Source organism: Sinohyriopsis cumingii, chromosome 5 (genome assembly GCF_028554795.1).
Source record: "Sinohyriopsis cumingii isolate HCF-2022 chromosome 5, ASM2855479v2, whole genome shotgun sequence".
In the NCBI taxonomy this organism is placed as follows: domain Eukaryota; kingdom Metazoa; phylum Mollusca; class Bivalvia; order Unionida; family Unionidae; genus Sinohyriopsis; species Sinohyriopsis cumingii.
Window position 1 is genome coordinate 124,671,881 of NC_142965.1, and position 16,498 is coordinate 124,688,378.

Consider the following 16,498-nt stretch of genomic DNA (forward strand, 5'->3'; position numbering starts at 1 on the left):
ATACGCCGTAAAGACAATCAGTGGCGACGCGTTCCAGTATAAAAAAGGCCTGTGACCAAGTAGGGTATCAGTGTTCTTTTGGTGCTCCTAAAGACTCAAAGATGTCACCCTCCAGAAAACCCCAAGGAAAGAAAAGGAAAGGACTGCCACCACGTTTAGCCAAACATGGGGACCTGTTATCTGTCCTGTCCAAAGCTTCTCCACCCCTACGAAAAAAACTCATTCAAACAGCCTCCAAAGAGGTCATCGATACCGTGTGCGAATGTTGTTTGAACGTTTTGAAAGGCACGATCCCTTTGTCCAAACACCAGAAACAATGCTTAGGCAAACATCGTCACGTTCCTCGCCAAATGGTTCGAAAGAAAATTCCCATTCGTCAAAAAAAGAAGATGTTGGTTCAACGTGGAGGCATTTTGCCTCTCTTGTTAGGCCCCATACTGAAAGGAGTCTTGGGAACCATGTTGGGAGGACTGGTGGGAGCAAGATAAAAAGGCCTTCGAAAGTCCCAAGATCTCAGAATTGACCCCTGACAACCCCATGGAAGGACGAAAACTAGCTTTAGTGCCTTACAAACGATGGATGGAATACCATCGGTGGCAAGAACAACGCACCCCGCATTTACCTCCCAATCCCCATTTGAGCGAGATGTCCCAGTTACAACACGAATTGCAGTCCTTGATGGATCGCCAAGATTTGTCCGAAACAGAAAAATCGCAAAAGTACGGTCAACTCTTGCAACGACTGCAACTCTTTCACCAGAAAGCTTTAGACGAAACAGCTTTACCCACTCTAAAAGATTTTTAGACCTTGATGAAAAGTCCAGCACCATCACCAGTACCAGTACCAGTACCGGTACCAGTGGTCAAGAAAGAAAAAGGAAAAGAAGAAGAAGAAAAAGGGTTTCAAACTCCACCAGAAAAAGTACGCAAGTTAACAACACCACCTACCTCCAGAATTGGATGGATTAAAAAGATGATGGCCACCCCTTCTTCCTCACAAGAGAAAAAGAAAGTGAAGACAGAAGTGAAACAAGAACCGATATCCCCTGCTCAGACATCCTCCTCTTCGACACCTATTGCCGGTCGCACACGCAAAGCCTTGCAATCCAAGAAAATACCCCAAGAGAAAAAGAGTAGCCTCTTCCAAGAGTGGGTGCCTTATTAACACACCAACCAACACAAAAAAAATGGAAAAAGTCTTAGCCAGCATTTACTACGATCCCTCGCATCCTGCAGGTTACGCAGGAGTTCAAAAATTGTATCGTGCTGCCAAAACTCGACTGAAAAGTCTCCGTTTACCTCAAGTGCAACGATGGTTACAAGAACAAGCTACCTACACTTTACACAAACCCATTCGACGCAAGTTTGCCAGAAGTCGCACCCGAGTGGAAGGCATCGATCATCAATGGCAAGCCGATTTAGCCGATGTCTCTCATTTGGCCAGCTACAATCGTGGCTACAAATATTTTTTTTGTGTCATCGACGTCTTTTCCAAATTTGCCTGGGTCGTGCCCTTGACTTCCAAATCGAGCAGCGAGTTAGTGCGAGCCCTGCAACGGGTGTTGAAACAAAGCGGTCGTCACCCTCTTCGATGGCAAACGGACAAAGGCACCGAATTTCTGAACCAAGCTTTCCAAAAAGAATTAAAGAAACGTGACATTCATTTTTTTACCACCGAGAATCCCGAAACCAAAGCCAGCATCGTGGAACGTTTTCAACGTACTTTGAAAGAACGCATGTGGAAATATTTTACGCATCACCACACTCTGAAGTACATCGACATCTTACCGCACCTGGTGCAAGCGTACAACCAATCTTACCATCGAAGCATCGGACGTGCCCCGCAAGACGTGACTCCCGACAACGAAGTGCTGGTGTTTGAGCGCCTGTTTGGTACGTCCACGACGAGGGCTGTCCCCGAGAAAAGTGGAGAGTTGACCGTAGGAGATTGGGTGCGCATTGGCAAAACCAAACGCACTTTCGACAAAGGTTACTTACCTAACTGGACGACCGAATTGTTTCGCGTCACTGGACGAGTGCATGGCCGTCATCCTGCCGTCTATAAATTGGAAGACATGAACGGAGAAGTGCTCAAAGGAACGTTTTATTTGCCCGAGTTACAACGTGTCACCAAATAAGAAGACGACGTGTACGACATCGAAAGCATTCTCGAACGCAGAACCCGTAAAGTGGGCAAACGACGTGTCAAAGAAGTCAAAGTACGTTGGAAAGGATATCCACCCAGTTTCGATTCTTGGATCGACGCTTCGCAAGTCATCGACTATAAAAAGAAGTGACCATCATGCCCTTTCACACAGCAGACGCAGCTACGTCGACCACTCCTCCTTCCCCTAGTTCTTCTGTGCAAGATTTACAAAAACAACCCTTGTGGGTGTGGTGTGGAGAACGTGTGCCTAAAACGCAAATCGTCTTTTTCTGCCAAATCTTCGTGGTGTATTGTGTCATCGGGGCAGCCATTGCCAATTTGAGTTTGCAACAAGGAGACAAACAATTGTGGACCATTTTATTGAGCAGTTGCATCGGTTACCTGCTTCCCAATCCCTCCCTGAAATTCTCCTCGAACGGGAACGTTGTGTCCAGTGCCAGTGCCAGTCACCACTCCAACCACAATCAGAACCCCATTTTGGGCAGAGACACGCCTCTGACATCCACTAACCCCTCGGACAGCCACAGAACTCTAGAATTATGAGTCACCAAAACCAATTTTACTTAACCTTACCCAGTGACAGTTCCATGGAGGTGTTTCCCCACAACACGTTGTGCTGTTACACGGCCAAATTACCTCAGGCCATCCCCTTAGATCACGAAGCCCATTGGGAAGTGGCTTTAGTAGAAATGATTCACCCGACCCAAGTCCTCAATGTCCTTCCCAATGAAAATAAATTTGATGTGGAAGTTCATGACGAGCAAATGCAACAGTGGATGGATACCCATAGCAAATATGACAAGAAAACCCGTACACCAAATCTAAAGTGGACCACCTATCACTTGTTCATTCCCCCAGGCTATTATTTTAGTGGTCAACATTTGGTCAACACCATAGCCACCAGGTTTAATGGTGTGTTTCTGAAAGCTTTGGAAAGTGTCAAAAAAAGTGTCACCCTGGAGTACCACAAAACAGCTCGTCGCTTCCTGATGAAATTTCCTGAGGGGCCCAAAATGATGTCTTTCTTATTTTGTCATGAATTGTTTGACATGTTGGGCGGTGACATGGAGCTAAGGAAGAAAGTAGAAAAAGAAAAAGGTGAATTACCAGTCATTTCTGACAACGATTCTTTTGCCAAGTATTTTCGTACCCCGGTAGAACTGAACCAAGGACTGAATTTGATGTTCGTGTACTCCGATGTGGTGGAGTACAACGTGGTGGGACACACCTCCGTACCGTTACTGCGTGTCATTCCTTTCAAAGTGGATTCTGCCGCAAACGCTGACGAGGAAGGTGGAAACACTTACCACGTCCACCGTGAATTTGTCCATCCTCACTATTTACCTGTCAGCAAGTCGTATTTGGACACAGTCAACATTACTATAAAAGGAGATTTGGGACAAAATATTCCATTCACCAAAGGAAAAGTCACGGTGAAACTCCATTTTCGAAAACGGTTTTCTCACGACTCGTAAGTAAGTCATGTATCCAGTGTACCGAGGGGTTGCTCGACAGCGAGGACACGGTTTAGGAGACATGTTAAAATCGGCCTTTCGTTCGGTGGCCCCAGTGTTGAAACCGATGGTGACACGCGGATTGCACGCTTTGAAAGATGCGGCACTGACGCAAGGCAAAGAATTTCTCCAAAATGTCATCATCGACAAACAAAACCCTAAAGAAGCCTTCATGAGGGCAGGCAAAAATGTCTTGCTGCAAACGGGTAAAGACATTTTGGGCCGACGAGACACACCTATAAATGCCCTGCACGCTACCGAGTCAGGCATTCAGCAAGGACAAGGCAGAAAGAGACGACGCAGAAAACACCCTTTCACCAGACTTCAAGCGAGAAAGGCCAAGAAAAGAAGAACCGTTCGAGACTTAGAATTTTTCGATTATTGAAACATAGAAAAAATGATGCACCGAGAGTCTTGCGCCTGTTCCAAGACGGAACTGGATCTGTTTGCCATGCCCCCCACCATGATGACCATGCAAGAATCCCAGTGGGTGGAATTTCACCCCGTCTCCTCATTGACAGCCTCAGCTCCCATCGAGTTTGAAATCAAAGGACAGCCCGAAGATTACATCGATCTGAATAGCAGTTACTTGTACTTGAAAGTCAAAGTTGTCGATGAGGACAATTCGACCCTAGATGGCGATGAGGTAATAGCTCCCGTCAACAATTTCATGCATTCCTTGTTTAGCGGAGTGGACTTGTACTTGAACAACAAACTGGTCAGCAGCAGCATGGATACTTACCCTTATCGAGCGTACCTGGAAAATCTCTTGACGTACGGAATAGATGCCAAGAACACTCATCTCAATGCCTGTGTGCTATGGGAAGCTGACGAAGCAGGCCAGTTTGAAAGATTCGAAACTGATGCAAGCAAAACACCAAACAATGACGGATTTGTAGAACGAAGAGACAAAATCAAAAACGGACAAAGTTTAGAACTGATGGATCGTTTACATCTGGACATGTGGTTGCAAGAGAAATATTTGCTAAACGGGGTGAATGTTCGCCTGAGACTGAATCGTAGCAGTGCCGCTTTCCATTTGATAGGTACTACTGTTTGCAAAACTGTCATCGAGGAAGCCAGGCTCTACGTACGCCGTGTGGAAGTGTTACCTAAAGTGGGTAACGACATCAGTCAGACGTTGAGCAGAACGACCGCCAAGTATCCCATACGACGCGTGGAAGTGAAAACGTTCACCATTCCCAAGGGACAGCGATCCATGATCGAAGATCATCTGTTCCAAGGACAGCTACCCAAACGTTTAATCGTTGGTATCGTCGAGAATACAGCCTTCAACGGAGCTGTCGAAAAAAATCCTTTCTACTTTCAACACTTTGGTGTGTCAAAGATCGAAGTCAGTCGCGATGGCAAGACCTTGTGTACCCGACCTTTCGAACCTGACTTTGAGAAGAAGAATTACTTGAGATCGTACTTGTCCCTGTACGAAGCCACCGGCCAGTTAGGAACCAACACCAGTCACGGCATTACGTACGAGGATTACGCAGGAGGTTATGCTTTGTGGGCTTTCGATTTCACTCCAGACCAAGGCAGCGACGAGGGACATTTCCACCCTATAAAATCTGGTCAAATTCGTGTGGAACTTCAGTTTGCAAACCGAGACCCTGATGTAACGGTGAACGTCATCCTGTATGCCGAATTTGATAATACCATAGAAATCAATAGTTTGAGAGAAGTCATTCTAGATTACTAGAAAGCCATGGAAGACTGTTCTCCCTCTTTACCTAGTGGAGAGACTTTGGAGATGGAATGTGCGGAAAAAGAAGAAGTGATCATGATGAAGTCGAGATGGCCAGAACAAGAAGCCCATTTAGTCTCCTGTTTTGCCAAACACTTGGTTGACAAAATGACGGAATTGATCAAGAAAAACTGCTATGGATGTCAAAACGATCATCCCAGTCAAATTCAACACGATAAATGCCTGATGTTGAGTCAAGAAGAAAAATTGGACGAGTATCTGGACGAAGCTTGGAGTCTCATCTCAAACAAAGACGTGTTGCACCAGTGGTATAAAGACTTGCGTGAACATTCTTGTCCACCATTAACCACTCAAGAGATCCATCGTATCGAAGCTCTCCTAAATCAGAGTGAGGAAACAGAACGAATAACCGTTTATTCGTCAGACATTTTCAAGCAAAAAGTCAGGATCGAATTGACAACTTATTATTACCTGTGAAGAAGAAGAAAAAAACAACACAGAAAACAATGGATACCTGGGAACTTTATTACCTTTTGAACCACAGTTCGTATACAGCTTCTTGAAATCCTGTCGTCTGTGCTAAAGATGAACTCCCTCATCGCAAACCTAAAGACCATCAAGCTTACGTGATCAACACGGACGACAGTCATCTCCCAGGAACCCACTGGGTAGCCGTCTACTTTCCTCAAGAAGGATGTGTGGAATATTTCGATTCGTACGGATTGCCCCCTTTGGAAGACGATATCATTGACTTTATGAGAAGAAATGCTCAAACCACCCGATTCAATAATGTGAAATTACAAGGCACAGATTCCTTGGTGTGTGGACAATATTGTGTGTATTTTCTGCATCATCGCAGCCTGGGCTATTCCTTAGAACATTTAGTGACTCATTTCGATCCTCGTTCTTCTGCTAGAAACGATGTGAAAGTAGATCGATAGTTTTGTGACCATTATGCTTATCTTTTGTCTCAAGCTAGGAAACGTAGTGTCCATCAATGGCCTAATGATTTCCAACAGTGGAAATCACAATTTCATTCACAACGTTGTCAGCCCTGTTTAAAGTAGATTGTCTATTGAGAAAAAATGTTTGTGATTTGAAAAAATTGTTTGATGTTATAGTGTTGGATTATTGTTAAAAATGTTAGAGTTGTTGTTTAGTGTTAAGTGATTTTTGAATAAAAAATGTTGTGTTTTGAAAAAATGCTTTTGTCTTTTGTTTAGCTATAAGAATGTTGGATTGATGCTCTTTCATTTCTTACTATCCCTCTCATGACACTCACTAAACGTTGCGACTCGAAAACCGTGTGGGGATGTTTTCCTTCACGTCCGCGCTTTGACTTTAAGAACCGGTTTGTTCCCAGTCTAACCATCCATTGTCGACTCATCCTCTTAAGAAGATGTGCTCCAAACTAGCTAAACTCAACGAAGCCTACGTGAATTTGCATAGGGTCAGACACAGTCTGATACCGAAGCCAGAAGAAATAGAGAATGTGAGAATGTTAAAAATCACTGAAGACCTAATAGAAGAGCTCTTCAGAGAAGTGAACAGGGAAAAAGAAGAATGGACAGAGAAGTACAGACTTCAAAAACAGCAGCAACAACAGCAACAGCAGCAGCAGCAGCAGCAACCTGAACCTGACAGAGGCTTTGTCGATTGTCGTATCGACACCAAAGAGTTCTTCTTCTCTTTCCGAAGAAGCAGACCTATCGCCAGAAAGTCTATCCTCAGAGGACATCGCATTCTTAGAAACTAAAAAAGAATGCCATAGCAAACAAAAAAAACAGCCCTTTTCAGGGCTACCCAATACTTTAGAAAAGAAATAACGATCAATTTGCCAATGTGTGTAGGTAGAGTAGTGTGAAAATAAACACTAACTCTTTATTAATAGTGGAAGTGTATGTATTTGTGTGTTTGTGTTAGTAAGTGGTTAAGTAAGTTGGTATGGATAGTAGATTAAAATGATGTTTGTTTTTTTGGCTGTTAGAGGTGTATATTTTGGGTTAGATTGGATTGCTTTGAGTATGTGGATAGTCTATTGAAGTGATTTATAAAAAATTTTAAAATAGTAATGGGTAGAATAAAAAGTGAGTGAGTGTTTCTTTTAGGTCCGCGCGTTGTTGTTTTTTTTTTTTGGTCATGATCTAGGTAAGATGAATTTTATGTTATTAGGGGATGTTTTCCATCACGTCCGCGCTTTCAGTATAAATTGAAACCCGTTCGGCAGTCCAGCTACCCTTGTTGATTGATCAACACCAAAAAATGAACACGAGACTTGAGAAACTGTTGGAGCTTCATGTGCATCTGGAATATGCCAGGCGCATATTAAATGAACTGGCCGCGGAAGCCATTGTCGAGGAGGGAAGGATAAGAGAGGAGGAAAGAAGAAACAAAGAAGAGGAGGAGAGAAGATATAAAGAAGAAGAAGAAAGAAGATATAAAGAGGAAAGAAGAAACAAAGAAGAGGAGGAGGAAAAGGAGAGAAGAAATTTCAAAATCCCAGAGATCGAAAATTGGGATTCTGAAGCGACATATCCTGCCTCTGCTCTCTCCCCCCAAAAGGTAAAAAGTAACTGGGGGATAAGATGTGTATGTGGCGCCAGGCCTGGAAGGTGCCACCATTAACCAGGTGTCCATGAAGTTCCAAACAAAACAGCCCTTTTCAGGGCTACCCAATACTCTAGAAAAGAAATAACGATCGATTTGCCAATGTGTGTAGGTAGAGTAGTGTGAATATAAACACTAACTCTTTATTAATAGTGGAAGTGTATGTGATTATGTGTTTGTGTTTGTAAATGTTGAAGTAAGTTTGTGTGTTTGTGTTTGTAAATGTTGAAGTAAGTTTGTGTGAATAGTAGATTATGGGTTTATTTATTGATTCTTAGCGTATGTAGAGAGTATAGATGAGGTTTATATTATATGAAATGAGAAAGTAAGGGGATGTTTTCCTTCACGTACGCGCGATGTTAGTCATGATCTAGGTAAGATCCAATTTATGTTATTAGGGGGATGTTTTCCTTCACGTCCGCGCTTTCACTATAAGAACCCACAGTGTTCGTTGTTCAAACCATTCTACGGAATAACAGATACAAGATGGAAGTGTCGGCGTTGTTCAATGACTTAAGAAATGTTTACTTTTGGATGATGGATGGAGAGTACACTATTGAAAGGATAGAAAGAGAATGGAGGTTGAGAAAAAGTCTTGACTATGTCAATGAACTACAATTAGCGAGGAAGATGATAGAGGAGATGATAGAGGAAGAAGTTAAGAGATTGAGAGGATTGATTAAACCAGAGTATGTAAGAGTGGGGACTATAAAAGAGTCTATGGACAAAGTAAAAACAGTGAGATGCTATTTAGAAGAACTAGAGAAATGGTCAGAGTGGAAGTTCGTGAAAAGGGGCATTGAACAACTAAAGAAAGCGGAAGAAAAGATGAAAAAGATAATAGAGGAAGAAGTGCAGAAAATTAAGGACAGGTGGGCAAAAGATAGAAAAGAACAAGAGAATAGAAAGAAAAAAGAAGAATATGAGAGACTGAATAATAACTGGATAAAAATCCAACAGAAGTTCCGAGCCATGGGTCACCCGGACTGGATACCGGAAAATGAAAAGAAGAAGAAAAAAGGAATTTGGGGAAAGATTAGGGGCTGGATGAGAAGATGGAGGAAATAGAAGAAGAAAGCCAAAGGCCCTTTTCAGGGCCAGTCATATTTCTCGAAAAGAGATAGCCTTTCCATTGCCTACCCTTTTTTTATTTAGTTTTTTTTAAAAAAAAATAGAGACCCTCCCTGTTTCAATTTTACATAGACCCGATACAGACCCAGGGTTTTTTTTGTCCATGTTAAATTTACATAGACCCTATACAGACCCAGGGTGATTAATGTTAAATTTACATAGACCCTATACAGACCCAGGTTAAGTCTGTAATGCTAATTCCCATAGACCCTATATCGACCCACGATTTTTCTCCATGTTAAATTTACATAGACCCTATATCGACCCAGGGGTGTTTTTAATGCTAATTCCCATAGACCCTATAGTGCCCCACTTCACTACTAACCTTCTTAGACCGTTAGACAGTAGTAGTGTAGTGGGATACCCTAGTCTCAATGGGAAAATACATTACACCCTAGCCTCAAGGGGAAGTGAACATGGGGCATATTGGGCATGTATAGCGTCAAAGGAAAGTGGGGTTCTTGATTAAGGACAGTATGAATGGAACAGATGAGGAGACGTCACGGTACTGAAGATTGGTAACAATGTTACAACAATGTAGGAACAGGTGAGGTGACGTCAATCGGGACCAAAAAGCAAGGGAAAAAACCTAGAACGCTTAGCGGGAAAGGGCCTGACGGGACAGAAGTAGTTAAGTGGGCCACATTAGGGACAATGGGACTTAGCATTAAAAACACCCCTGGGCCACTTTAGGGACAATGGAAATTTAACATGGAGAAAAACGCTGGGCCACTTTAGGGACAATGGGAATTTAACATAGAGTTTGGGTCTGTCTAGGGACAAGGGAAATTAACATGGGAATAGAGTTTGGGTTTGTCTAGGGACAAGGGGGAATTGAATTTTTTTTTTTTTAAAGAAGTTTTTTTAAATTTAAATTTAAATTTAAATTTAGAAAAGGGGTAGGCAATGGAAAGGCTATCTCTTTTCGAGAAATATGGCTGGCCCTGAAAAGGGCCTTTGGGTTTTTTCTTCTTCTTCTTTTAACTTCTTAACTTTTTCCACCATCCTCTTATTTTGTCCATCATTCCTTTCTTCTTTTTCTTTTCTGTTTCTGGTATCCAGTCAGGGTGACCCATGGCTCGGAACTTGGCCTGTATTTTCATCCAGTTGTTATTCAGTTGGTCGAATTCAAATTTCTTCTTCTTATTCTGTTCTTCCTTTCTTTCTTTAGTCCACCTTTCCTTTATGTTTTCTACTTCTTGGGTCATCACTTGTTTCATTATTTCTTCTCCTTTTTTCAACCTGTTCAGTCCCCTCTTCATATATGACAACTCCGTCCAATACACTATATGTTCTAGGAAGCACCGGACTTGGATGACATAATCCAGTGCTTCCTTCAAACTCCCCACTCTTACATAAGGTGGGTCAATAAATCCTCTTGATTTGTTGACTTCATCTTCTATCATTCCTTCTATTATATGTCTGGCGGCCTTTATACGTTCGACTTGACTGGTTACCAAGTGTTCTTTATCTTCATACTCCCATTCCTTTTGTATCCTTTCTATAGCATATTCTGCATCTATTATCCAGAAATAGATATGCCTCAATTGATTAAATAAATCAGTCACTTGCGTCATCTTGTCTAGATTATTCTTTGTAGAATGGTTTGAACGACGAATACTGTGGGTTCTTATACGAAAAGCGCGGACGTGAAGGAAAACATCCCCCTACTTTTTCATTTCATATAATAAAACCCAAACTATACTCTCCACATACGCTAAGAAACAATAAACAAATCCATAATCTACTATCCACACAATCGTACGTGAGCGGGTACAAACACAAACACACAAACACAAACACACAAACACATACGCTAAGAAACAATAAACAAATCCATAATCTACTATCCACACAATCGTACGTGAGCGGGTACAAACACAAACACACAAACACAAACACACAAACACATACCCTCACACTATCTTAAAAAAGAGTTAGTGTTTATATTCACACTACTCTACCTACACATTGGCAAATTGATGGTTATTTCTTTTCTAGAGTATTGGGTAGCCCTGAAAAGGGCTGTTTTTTTGGAACTTCATGGACACCTGGTTAATGGTGGCACCTTCCAGGCCTGGCGCCACATACACATCTTATCCCCCAGTTACTTTTTACTTTTTTGGGGGAGAGAGCAGAGGCAGGATATGTCGCTTCAGAATCCCAATTTTCGCTCTCTGGGATTCTGAAATTTATTCTTCTTCTCTTCTTTTCCTTCTCCTCCCCCTCTTCTTTGTTTCTTCTCTCCTCCTCTTTGTATCTTCTTTCCTCTTCTTCTTCTTCTTTATATCTTCTCTCCTCCTCTTCTTTTTTTCTTCTTTCCTCCTCCTCTCTTATCCTTCCCTCCTCCACAATGGCTTCCGCGGCCAGTTCATTCAACAGGCGCCTGGCATATTCCAGATGCACATGAAGTTCCAACAGTTTAGACAGTCTCGTGTTCATTTTTGGTGTTGATCAATCAACAAGGGTAGCTAGACTGCCCAGCGAGTTTCAATTATAGTGAAAGCGCGGACGTGAAGGAAAACATCCCCCTAAAAAAACATAAAATTGATGTTACCTACATCATGACCATAAAACAACGCGCGGACCTAAAAGAAACACTCACTCACTTTTTTATGCTACCCATCACTATTTTAAATTTTTTTATAAATCACTTCATTAGACTATCCACATACGCAAAGCAATCCAATCTAACTCCAAATATACACCTCAAACACCAAAAAGCATGATTTTAATCTACTATTCATACCAACTTACTTAAGCACTTACTAACACAAAAACACATACCCTCACATTTTTAAAAAAAGAGTTATTGTTTATTTTCACACTACTCTACCTACACACATTGGCAAATCGATCATTATTTCTTTTCTAGAGTATTGGGGTAGCCCTGAAAAGGGCTGTTTTTTTTGTTTGCTATGGCATTCTTTTTTTAGTTTCTAAGAATGCGATGTCCTCTGAGGATAGACTTTCTGGCGATAGGTCTGCTTCTTCGGAAAGAAAAGAAGAACTCTTTGGTGTCGATACGGCAATCGACAAAGCCTCTGTCAGGTTCAGGTTGCTGCTGCTGCTGCTGTTGTTGTTGTTGTTGTTGCTGCTGTTGCTGCTGTCTCTGAAGTCTGTACTTCTCTGTCCATTCTTCTTTCTCCCTGTTCATTTCTTCTCTGAAGAGCTCTTCTATCAGGTCTTCAGTGACTTTTAACATTCTCACATTCTCTATTTCTTCTGGCTTCGGTATCAGACTGTGTCTGACCCTATGCAAATTCACGTAGGCTTCGTTGAGTTTAGCTAGTTTGGAGCACATCTTCTTAGGAGGATGAGTCGACAATGGATGGTTAGACTGGAAACAACCCGGTTCTTAAAGTCAAAGCGCGGACGTGAAGGAAAACATCCCCCACACGGTTTTTGAGTCGCAACGTTTAGTGAGTGTCATGAGAGGGATAGTAAGAAATGAAAGAGCATCAATCCAACATTCTTATAGCTAAACAAAAGACAAAGGCATTTTTTTCAAAACACAACATTTTTTATTCAAAAATCACTTAACACTAAACAACAACTCTAACATTTTTAACAATAATCCAACATCATAACATCAAACAATTTTTTTCAAAACACAACATTTTTTTCCACAGGCTAATCACATTCCATCTTTAAAGTTTCTCCACTAGGTAAAGAGGGATAACAGTCTTCCATGGTTTCTAGTAATCTAGGATGACTTCTCTCAAACTGTTGATTTCTATGGTATTATCGAATTCTGCATACAGGATGACGTTCACCGTTTCATCAGGGTCTCGGTCTTTAAACTGAATTTCCACACGAATCTGGCCGGATTTTATAGGGTGGAAATGTCCCTCGTCGCTGCCTTGGTCTGGAGTGAAATCGAAAGCCCACAAAGCGTAGCCTCCTGCATAATCCTCGTACGTAATGCCGTGACTGGTATTGGTTCCTAACTGTCCGGTGGCTTCGTACAGGGACAAGTACGATCTCAAGTAATTCTTCTTGGTAAAGTCAGGTTCGAAAGGTCGGGTACACAAGGTCTTGCCATCGCGACTGACTTCGATTTTGGACACACCAAAGTGTTGAAAGTAGAAAGGATTTTTTTCGGCAGCTCCGTTGAAGGCTGTATTCTCGACGATACCAACGATCAAACGTTTGGGTAACTGTCCTTGGAACAGATGATCTTCGATCATGGATCGCTGTCCCTTGGGAATGGTGAAGGTTTTCACTTCCACGCGTCGTATGGGTTACTTGGCGGTCGTTCTGCTCAACGTCTGACTGATGTCGTTTCCCACTTTAGGTAACACTTCCACACGGCGTACGTAGAGTCTGGCTTCTAGGATTTTGGTTTTGTAACCGTCACTATCAGCCATCAAATGGAAAGCGGCACTGCTACGATTCAGTCTCAGGCGGACATCCACCCCGTTCAGCAAATACTTTTCTTGCAACCACATGTCCAAATGCAAACGATCCATCAGTTCTAAACTTATGTCGGCTCCCGTGATTCTCTTTCTTCGTTCTACAAATCCATCATTGTTGTCTTTCTTTTAATCAGTTTCCAATATTTCAAACTTGGTAGGTTCGTCAGCTTCCCATACCACACAGGCATTGAGATGAGTGTTCTTGGCATGTATTCCGTACGTCAAGAGATTTTCTAAGTAGGCACGATAAGGGTAAGTATCCAAGCTGCTACTGACCAGTTTGTTATTCAAGTACAAGTCCACTCCACTGAACAAGGAATGCATGAAATTGTTGACGGGAGCTACTGCTTCATCGTCTATAGCACCTCCAGTCTTATCTAGAATTTTGACTTTCAGGTACAAGTAACTGCTATTCAGATCGATGTAATCTTCGGGCTGTCCTTTGATTTCAAACTCGATGGGAGCGGAATCGGTCAGTGAGGAGACGGGGTGAAATTCCACCCACTGGGATTCTTGCATGGTCATCATGGTAGGGGGCATGGCAAACAGATCCAGTTCCGTCTTGGAACAAGCGCAAGATTCTCGGTGCATCATTTTTTTGGTCTCTTTTCTCAATAATCGAAAACGTCTAAGTCTCGAACGGTTCTTCTTTTCTTGGCCTTTCTCGCTTGAAGTCTGGTGAAAGGGTGTTTTCTTCGTCGTCTCTTTCTGCCTTGTCCTTGCTGATGCCTGACTCGGTAGCGTGCAGGGCATTTATAGGTGTTTCTCGTTGGCCTAAAATGTCTTTGCCCGTTTGCAGCAAGACATTTTTGCCTGCCCTCATGAAGGCTTCTTTAGGGTTTTGTTTGTCGATGATGACATTTTGGAGAAATTCTTTGCCTTGCGTCAGTGCCGCATCTTTCAAGGCGTGCAATCCGCGTGTCACCATCGGTTTCAACACCGGGGCCACCGAACGAAAGGCCGATTTAAACATGTCTCCTAAGCCGTGTCCTCGCTGTCGAGCAACCCCTCGGTACACTGGATACATGACTTAAGAGTCGTGAGAGAACCGTTTTCGAAAATGGAGTTTCACCGTGACTTTTCCTTTGGTGAATGGAATATTTTCTCCCAAATCTCCTTTTATAGCAATGTTGACCGTGTCCAAATACGACTTGCTGACCGGCAAATAGTGAGGATGGACAAATTCGCGGTGGACGTGGTAAGTGTTTACACCTTCCTCGTTAGTGTTCGTGGCAGAATCAACTTTGAAAGGAATGACGCGCAGTAACGGTACGGAGGTGTGTCCCACCACGTTGTACTCCACCACATCGGAATACACGAACATCAAATTCAGTCCTTGGTTCAGTTCTACCGGGGCACGAAATAACTTGCTAAAAGACTCGTTGTCGTAAACGATGGGTAATTCGATTTTCTTGATCATGGTCTTTCTCATGTCCATGTCTCCGCCCAACATGTCATATAATTCAGGACAAAAGAAAATGGACAGGATTTTACTCCGTTCAAATTTCATCAAGAAGCGACGAGCTGCTTTGTGGTACTCCATGGTGACATTTTTGTTGACATGCTCCAAAGCTTTCAGAAACACGACATTAAACCTGGAGGTTATGGTGCTGACCAAATGTTGACCACTAAAATAATAGCCTGGGGGAATGAACAAGTGATAGGTGGTGTACTTTTGTGTACGGGTTTTCTTGTCATATTTGACATTGCTATCCATCCACTGTTGCATTGCTCGTCATGAACTTCCACATCAAAAAAATTTTGATTGGGAAGGACATTGAGGACTTGGGTCGGGTGAATCATTTCTACTAAAGCCACTTCCCAATGGGCTTCGTGATCTAACTGGATGGCCTGAGGTAATTTGGCCGTGTAACAGCACAACGTGTTCTTGGGAAACACCTCCATGGAACTGTCACTGGGTAAAGTTAAGTAAAATTGGTTTTGGTGACTCATAATTCTAGAGTTCTGTGGCTGTCCGAGGGGTTAGTGGACGTCAGAGGCGTGTCTCCGTCTAAAATGGGGTTCTGGTTGTGATTGAAGTGGTGACTAGCACTGGCACTGGACACAAGGTTCCCGGGGTTCCCGTTCGAGGTGAATTTCAGAGAGGGATTAGGAAGCAGGTAACCGATGCAACTGCTCAATAAAATGGTCCACAATTGTTTGTCTCCTTGTTGCAAACTCAAATTGGCGATGGCTGCCCCGATGACACAATACACCACGAAGATTTGGCAGAAAAAGACGATTTGCGTTTTAGGCACACGTTCTCCACACCACACCCACAAGGGTTGTTTTTGTAAATCTTGCACAGAAGAACTAGGTGAAGGAGGAGTGGTCGACGTAGCTGCGTCTGCTGTGTGAAAGGGCATGATGGTCACTTCTTTTTATAGTCGATGACTTGCGAAGCGTCGATCCAAGAATCGAAACTGGGTGGATATCCTTTCCAACGTACTTTGACTTCTTTGACACGTCGTTTGCCCACTTTACGGGTTCTGCGTTCGAGAATGCTTTCGATGTCGTACACGTCGTCTTCTTTTTTGGTGACACGTTGTAACTCGGGCAAATAAAACGTTCCTTTGAGCACTTCTCCGTTCATGTCTTCCAATTTATAGACGGTAGGATGACGGCCATGCACTCGTCCAGTGACGCGAAACAATTCGGTCGTCCAGTTAGGTAAGTAACCTTTGTCGAAAGTGCGTTTGGTTTTGCCAATGCGCACCCAATCTCCTACGACCAACATTCCACTTTTCTCGGGGACAGCCCTCGTCGGGGACGTACCAAACAGACGCTCAAACACCAACACTTCGTTGTCGGGAGTCACGTCTTGCGGGGCACGTCCGATGCTTCGATGGTAAGATTGGTTGTACGCTTGCACCAGGTGCGGTAAGATGTCGATGTACTTCAGAGTGTGGTGATGCGTAAAATATTTCCACATGCGTTCTTTCAAA